The sequence below is a fragment of the Mastomys coucha genome, unplaced genomic scaffold, assembly GCF_008632895.1.
Source record: "Mastomys coucha isolate ucsf_1 unplaced genomic scaffold, UCSF_Mcou_1 pScaffold2, whole genome shotgun sequence".
Classification (NCBI taxonomy): Eukaryota; Metazoa; Chordata; class Mammalia; order Rodentia; family Muridae; genus Mastomys; species Mastomys coucha.
Window position 1 is genome coordinate 4,213,420 of NW_022196902.1, and position 8,923 is coordinate 4,222,342.

The 8,923-nt window shown below is 40.2% G+C and overlaps 1 pseudogene; it reads right to left on the minus strand.

Moving 5' to 3' along the window:
- Positions 1–7,180: 7,180 nt before the first annotated feature.
- On the minus strand, positions 7,181–8,607 carry LOC116097914 (annotated as a pseudogene).
- Between the last annotated feature and the right edge of the window lie 316 nt (positions 8,608–8,923).

The window sequence follows — 8,923 nt, forward strand, 5'->3', positions numbered from 1 at the left end:
TCCACCCATCGGTGGGAGTTGTGGGAAGAGTAGAGAATGGTGTCAGGGGTCCTCAGGCTGGGGGAGAAAAGGGGGAACTCAGGCTTGTCCCAGTGGGTGATTATCTTTAGCTTGGCAGATGCAGGCTTGGTGGCAGTTGTGGCTAGGAGTGCAGAGAGGCCTTCTACTGGAGATTAAGCTAGGGCTCTGTAGGCAAAGGCCTTCTCCATGGCTCCCAACAGCAGATCTTGATGAAAAGAGACAGCCTATGGCTCTAGTTCATTGTCATGGTGGAAAATCGATGTGTAAAACCATATTCCACTTCTCAGGGCCTGAGATTAAATACCTTTTGGAGATGAATGTCTGGGAAGGGAACCTTATTGCCTAAGTCTTCTGAGTCTCTAGGTGCCTCATTAGCATGGAGAACTCTGTTTTGAGCCTATGTGACCATAGGACACGGTTTCTTTTATGTGAGAAGCATGGCAGGTGTTCCAAGTCAGGAGATTGACCGGGAGCTGGGAGTCACCTAAGCCTCAGGCGTGTGCCCACCGAGTCTCCGGGTCTCCACCCGCTCTACCTTACCTTCTTGAGACATACTTTTTTTTTTTTTTCATTTCCATCTCCTCTTTCAAAACCAGGAACTCAATAACCATTATACACCTTCTTTAATGAATTAACAAAATTGGAACACATCAGGAATTTTCAATCTATTTGGTGAGTATATTATCAAGGTAGAAGGCACAATGGTGAATTTCCCTGGAGAACAGGATTCTGTAATTAACAGATCAAGAATATCTTTGCATATCAGAAAGACACTAGCTTGATTCATGAAGAAATTTGGCTTCTGATGAGGTGGTCCTATTTGAAGACATTCTTGTCCTGGTTGTTACCCTCTTATGACTACAAAAAGGTGTCATATCTTCCACCCCAACTTACTTATAGCAAGCTTGGTGAAAACTATTTCTTTTTATTAGTCCAGTTATTTGGAGAGAGAGAGAATAGATATATGAAGAAATTAATTTCTGTAATTATGAAGGCTGGGAAATCTCATGAAAGACTGTGCACACTGGAGACATTGGAATGTTCAGTGTGACTGATTCCAGCTTTCAAGTCCCCCCCAATACAGTGCAATAGTAGAGCCAGCAGTTCAAGCAGAAACACAGAATGTGGGGGAGGTGCTAGCAGAAGTCCTAAAGCTCAGCAGAAATGCACTCCAGTTCCTGGAGAAAGAAATGGTCTGAATAATTCAAAGAAAATATTTAAATGGAGGATTTAAAAGTCCCGAGTTTGGGCTAGTTAGGTATGAATTATTTACTCTAAGTGTAGAAAATTAAAAAAAAATAGAAATATTCTTATTAAAGTTTTAAAAATTAGAATGGTAGGTGAAGTATTAGATGACTAACAGTGATTAATATAGCTTACATGTGTCAAGTATTGAAACTGTCCCGCAATTTCAGGAACTTTTGGGTTCTCTCAGTCAAAAGAAGAAAGGACCTGAAACACAGAATTCGAGAACAAAAGGACTTGAAGTCAAGTTGAGCCCCAATCAAGACTTCCTACTTTACTTTTGTGGTTCAGCATTTATATGTACATGAGAAAGAGAAATCAGATCTCCAGGTTACAATATTTGCATAACATAAACATTACGGGAGGAGTCTGGAAAGAGTCAGAAGAGAGTCATGTCAGATGTCCTCAGGCAGGTGTGGTCCCATTCATAGTAGTATCTCAGCATGAACTTCCCGGGACAGCTTCTTTCAGAGATAAGTTGATGGTCTGCAGAGAGTCTTTTGTCTTAATTCCCCAGGTGACCGCCTCAGGCAGAAACCGCCAAAATGCCAAAGTCGGGAGGCTGAACTGGGTGGGGGAGGTAACAAAGTATAAGCAGATGCATAAAATGTATTAATCCAAAATGACAATCCATTGTTACCTTGGATCTTTAAGTGATCATGTAGATTTGCACTGTAAAAAATTGTAATGACATCACACAAGATGCACTTACCATTTTTGACATCTATAATCCATAATAGTTCAGCATTTTTTAGTGAGTAATCAACGTCAAATAATTTGACTCAGTAATGAGTCACAAACTAAACTTTCTGCTAAGGTAATTATAGCAACACAAGTAACCTAGAGACTACTCTATATAAAGTACCGTAAACTATGAACAATATAAATCTGATCATAATGCCAATATGGTTTTAAATAACTGAAATCATCTGTGTCCATTTTTCTCTGGACCTAAAATGTTGACTTACATGGGCATTGCATTTATTTTCTTATGTGGCATAAACTATGAATGATGTGTACATTTTTCAATAGTGAGTGCTCCATAAAGAGGCTATATTTAGAAGCTGGGATGAGGAGGATGCGACAGGAGGTTGTAGGACTTAGTGGTGGGGGAATGGGAAAGAGGATAACATTTGAAATGTAAATAAAGAAAATAGCCAATAAAAGAATGGAAAAAATAAAAATGGGGTATGGAACCATCCAATAAGTTCTCAAGATATGGAACACAAATAAATAACTAACTAACAAAAAATAAAATGCTGTGTTTAAGTTATTCTCCATTTGAAATAATGTAAGTATCACATACTGAGAACACACATCTTTACTCTAGAGAGATACCTGCTTAGAAAGAGGCAATACACAATTTAGTCATTTTGAAGTGAAGCATTGATTCAGACTCACTTTAAAAATTATGTTTCTTCCCTCAGAATAGGAATGATAGAAAAGTCTTACAGCAATTAATAGTTTATTTTTATCTTTAAACAGGGCTTAGGAGGCTGGTGAGATGGCTCAGTGGTTAAGAGCACTGACTGCTCTTCCGAAGGTCCTGAGTTCAAATCCCAGCAACCACATGGTGGCTTACAACCATCTGTAACAAGATCTGACACCCTCTTCTAGAGTGTCTGAAGACAGTTACAGTGTACTTACATATAATAAATAAATAAATCTTAAAAAAAAAAGCCAGACAGTGGTTGCGAACACTTTTAATCCCAGCATTTGGGAGGCAGAGGCAGGCAGATTTCTGAATTCAAGGCCATCCTGGTCTACAGAGTGAGTTCCAGGACAGCCAGGGCTACACAGAGAAACCCTGTCTAGAAAAACCAAAAATAAAAAATAAAATAAAAAAATCAGCAGGGCTTAAATTTCTTATTATAGCACTTACAGAATGCCGTCCTTCCTGAAGAAATGGAAGACTTCAGATGACATTCAGTTTGGGTCAATTGAATTTAAAAAGTTGAATTATACAATAAATAAAGCAGAATTTGGGTTTTAAATAAAGATGAACACTTCAGAGATTTTCTCAATCCAGGTGTAGATTGATACATACAGATACGCCTTTTATACAATCTTGCAAGCTACAAGTATAAAGTTATAAAAGACAATTTAGAGTAAATGGGTTCCTAGGCAGGAGAGAAATTTCCCTGACTTAGATTTTGAGGTGTTCAGACCAAGAGAAAAAGTTGAAACTTACAACAAAGATGGCTCCCTGGGCTTCAGCTCAAGCAACTGACAAATGCGAGCTACTGAATGTGAAGACCAGATAGCTATTCCTAAGACTGGCATCCTAGGCCCTTTGTGGATAACACTTTCACTTTAATGACTGACTTGCTCCATAAGCTCTTCCAATGTGATAATGAAAGACATTGGGAAAAAAAAAAAAAAAAACTTTGCAAGCATGCTGTCTATTTTGCAATTCAAATGACATGGAAATTAAGACCTGTGTCAAGGTTTTCATCAGTCTCAGGTTGACATAGAACACAGTCTATCTTCCCGTCTTACCACTTCCTTGGAAACTGCAGTATTAAGATAAATCTGGAATGTTGTATCTGCTCTGTTGTATTCAGGCCTTAATCTGTAAAACTACATTTGGGATGTGAGAACTGAAGACTGCCAGGCCTTAGACTTGACAAGATGAAGAAAACTTGGCTCCTGTCTACAGGAGTTCCTTATGTCCTCAGTGGGAAAAGAAATCAAAGTTGTGTATTGAGTCACTACTGGTCCTTTGCAGGATGAGACTGACATTATTAATCTCCTACCTTATTATAAAAGCATTGAGATGTAGCATTAAAGCTCATTTACATATTATGGGTCCCCCCTCCAGTCCAGACCTCTAACTATAACTACCAGAGTACAGAAGCACAGTACACTCTTCAGCTTTCATCACCTCTTCCACTCTGTTCCCCAAACTGTGCAATGGCTAGGTTACCAGCAGACCACAACCGACTGAATATTTGTTGAATGTTTGCTATTTGGGAGGAGCAAGGGAGTACTCAGCAAAATCTCCGGAGGATGCTATTTCTTTCCACAGAAAGAATGCATACACAGCTGCATCTCAAGGACAGACCTGCAGCTTCATGTCCTCTCTCCCATGGCACAGTAGCATATGGGAGAAAAAGTCACTTATGACTACCGGCTGTGACAATCACCGGGAAATTTTACTGCAGAAAAAATAACCAACATTTTTCATCAGGAGGTCTAGAAATTATTTATCAAAGATTCAGGGATCTGGGTCAACATTTTACCTCATGTATTCAAATGCTGAGAACAAAGAAAACTAGTAGAGTTATCTAGTAACCTCTGCCCTTTGAATTTTGACAAGCCAACTTCTAATTGATTTTTTAGATCCAGTTCGCACTCGAATAAAGTAGATTGCTATTAGAACCCATTGACAATTCTGATATTCTGATACATGCATCTTATATTTTAGTTTTATTTATTTTTCACAAAGCTGAAATCAGCTTCTGTTAACACCAAGGAAGAAATAAAGGTATCATGATTTGGCTCCATCCTGTGGCCTTTAAAAGCAAAATACAAAATAGCCATCCAATCAACGACACAATAAAGAACTGACTATGCTTTTTGGAAAACATAGAGAGTGATACTATACCACCCAGACAAGGCAATCAAATTTGGGACCAGTAAGAAGCAATGCAAATAAGAACAAGTACAAATCTCTAAATCAGTTTGTTCAAGCATAGCCACTCTCCATTAACCTCTTTCAGTCCTTGTGAAACTGACATCATTTTAGATGTGTCAATGACATTAATAAAGGACTTGTGATGCCTCCTTATGTGAGATCTGCTCTCAATGCATGGCCAAAACTTCACTCTTAACAATATAACAAGACTACATAAACAATCTGGCAACTGTTATGCTCGGTAAATATTTATTGACAGTTCTCTGTTATCTCCTATACTAGACTATATACAAGCAACTCTAAGAAATCACTTCAGCCCTCCTAGAGCTTCATTACCTGACCACTTCTCTACCCTTCTTCACCAAGCCCACATCACCAGGAACATCCCCGTTAGTTCCAGCCCAATACACTGTCCATCTTGTCTCCAGGGGCACTTCTGGCTGTTAGGATATTTGTACTGCCCCCAGAGTTCCATTGTCCAGACCAAGGCTGATGAACCAGGATTATCCAGGCTAGTCCAGACTTTCCAATACCTAATACATCAGGAACATTCAGAGACAACTAGATGGCTAAAAGCCAGCATAAAAACACATTCAACAAAACCCATGGCCTTATGGCACCTTCAGAGCACAGCTATCCTACTACAGCAAGTCCTGGATATCCTCACACAACTGAAGCCCAAGAAAATGACCTAAAATCCAATCTCATAAAGATGATAGAGGCTTTAAAAAAGATTCAAATAAATCCCTTGTAGAAATACAGTAAAATACAATTAAACAAGTGAAGGAAATAAATAAAATTATTCAAGACCTGAAAACAGAAGTAGAAGTAATAAAGAAAATACAAACTGATGGAATCCTGGAGATGGAAAACCTGGAACAGAAACAACGCATGCAAGCATCACCCACAAAATATAAGAGATAGAAGAGAGAATCTCAGGGATAGAAGATACACAGAAGAAATTGAGCCATCAATCAAAGAAAATGTTAAAGCTAAAATATTCCTGGCATGAAATACCTGAAAAATTCAGGAAACTGTGCAAAGACCTAATTTAAGAATAATAGGAATAGAAGAAAGTGAAGAATCCCAGCTCCTAGGACCAGAAAATATTTTCAACAAAATCATAGAAGAAAAGTTTCTCCAACCTAAAGAAAGGGGTGCCTATAAACATAAAAGACGCTTACAGAACAGCATTAGATTGGGCCAGAAAGGAAAATCCTCTGGCCACATAATAATCAAGACAATAAATCTGCAGAACAAAGAAAGAACATTAAAAGCTGCAGGGGAAAGGGGTCAGGTAACATTCAAAGGTAGACCTATCAGAATTACTCCTGACTTTTCAATCTCTATTGAGACTCTATAATTGAGAAGGACCTGGACAGATGTCTTGTAACCTCTGAGAAACTACAGGCGTCAACCTAGACTACTATACCCAGCAAAACTCTCAATCACCAAGATGGAGAAAATAAGGTGTTCCAAGACAAAATCAAATTTAAGCAATAACTAACCACAAATCCAGCCCAACAGAAAATACTAGGAGAAAAACTCCAACAGAAGGAGGTTAACTGCACTCAGGAAAATGTAGGACATAAATAATTTTACACCAGGGAAAAATAAAATAAGGGAAGTTCATGTGTGTGCATGTGCTCGTGTGCACACACACAAACACAAACAAACACCATCATCATCACCAACAAAATAACAGGAGTTAACAGTCATTGATCATTAGTATATTGCAGTCTCAGTGGACTCAATGCCCCAATAAAAAGACACAGGCTAACAGAATGGATGGGAAACCAGGATCCAACATTTTGCTACACAGAAGAAGCACAATACCTCAGAAGGGCTTGAATTTTTTTCCAAGAAAATGAACCCAAGAAGCAAGCTGGAGTAGCCATTCTAATATCTAATAAAATGGACTTGCAACCAAAATTATTCAAAAGAGATGGGGAAGGACACTTCATAGTCATGAAAGGAAAAATCCATCAAGATGACATCTCAATTCTGAACATCTATGCCCCAAATACAAGGGCACCCCCATTCATAAAAGAAGCATTAGTAAGCTTAAATTCCACATTAAACCACACATATTAATCCAAGATCCACCTTTCCTACAACATGCACATGGATAAAGATTGAGCAGAGATTGAGGAATTAGCCAACCAATATCTGCCTCAACTTGAGACCTGTCCCATGTGAGAGATTCAACACCTGGCAGTATTAATGATACCCTTCTATGATTGCAGGCAGGAACCTAGCATAACTGTATCCCAAGACTCAACTTCCAACAGCAGATGGATACAGGTTCAGAGACCTACAGCCAAAGAATAAATGGAGCTCAGGAAGTCTTGTACAAGACTGGGGCATATAATTGAGGGAGCTGGAGGAGTTAAGGACATCACAAACAAACCTAGAGTCAACTAACCTGGGCCTATGGTGGCTCACAGAGGCTGAACCTCCAACCAAAAATCATGAAGGGACTGAACCTAGGCCCTCTACACATTTGTAGCAGATGTGCAGCTTGGTCTTCATATGAGTACCCTAACAATTGGAGCGAGGACTGTCTGACTATGCTGTCTTCCACTGGATCCCCTTCCCCTAACTGGACTGCCTGGTTGGGCCTCAATGGGAGAGGATGTGCCTAGTGCTGATGAGACTAGATATCCCAGGCAGGATGATACCCAAGAGAGGCTTTCCCTTCTCTAAGGAAAGGTGAGGGGGTAATGGAGAAAAGGATTTGTAAGTGTGGGACTGGAAGGAAAGGAGGGAGGGGTGCAACTGGGATGTAAAGTGAACAAATTATTGAGAAAAAAAGAAATCGTTTCATCCTCAAGGTATTTCATTTGACAGAGAAGGATAGACTACTAGAGAGAGAACTAACATCAATAATACATGGCAAGGGCATGTACAGTACTATGTACGAGTCCTAAGATAACCTTGTCAGAGCAGGTATTATGGTTTGAGTATGAAATATCCTTCAAAAGGCTCATATTTTGAAGGTCTGGTCCTCAGCTGATTTTGCTGCTGTGAAGTGACAAAATCATGAAGGTACATCATTATCAATAGTACTTTTTTTTGACTTTGTAATTATATTTATGTAACTTAGTGTACACTTAACACAATTTGGTGGCCAGTTCTTTAGCCTTTGCCCTTTCCAGCTTGGCAACTCAAGCACCCCCATCTTTCTACATAGGGCATACAAGAAAACCACCAGGTCAATGGGGTCTACATCATGGGCAATCACCACCAGCTGAGCCTTCTTGTTCTCCACCAAGGTAGTGACTGTATTGACTCCTGCTCAGAGGACAGGTGGTCTCTTAGTTGGGACATCGCCCCCAGCTTTCTTCTCAGCACGGGCCAGTAGCCTTTGTTTCTTGTCTTGCTTTGTCTCTGGCCTGTACTTGTGGGCAAGCTTAAGCAGCTGAGTAGCTGTTTGCCTGTCCAGGGCCTGGGTGATCTGGTTAATGGCAGGAAGTACTTTGAGACACTTAATAGAGGATGGCTCTTTGCCACTGCAGCCTGATGTAGCAGGGCCATTTAACGAAGCGTGTTAGATCTCTTTTGGGCTGGATGTCCTGCCCAATACCGAAATTCTTGGGCCTCTTCTCAAACAAAAGATTGACCACCTTCTTGGGCTCCTGTTTCTTGACAATGGTGGGGGCCAGGGCCACCTTCTCCCCCTTCGCCTTCTTTCCTTTGGGCATCTTGTTCGGCTGGTCAAGAGAGCTCAATGGTACTTCTTTATCAATGCATTGATGGGTGTGTACCGAAAGGGCTCTTGTACCAAAAGCCTGGTTAATTGAACTAGATCCCAACGTGGAGCAATGGGAAGCTACTTTGTAGGGCATGGCTTACTCCTTGTCTCTTTTCCTTCCTCTCACTGTCTCCTGGCCATTATGAAGCTGGAGCGTCAGCATAACTTTGTTGGTGGTGCCCTCTTCCTCTTCCTCCTCCTCCTCCTTCTCCTCCTCCTCTTTCTTCTCTGTTTCAGCCTTGGCACTGACCTAATAAAACAATGCT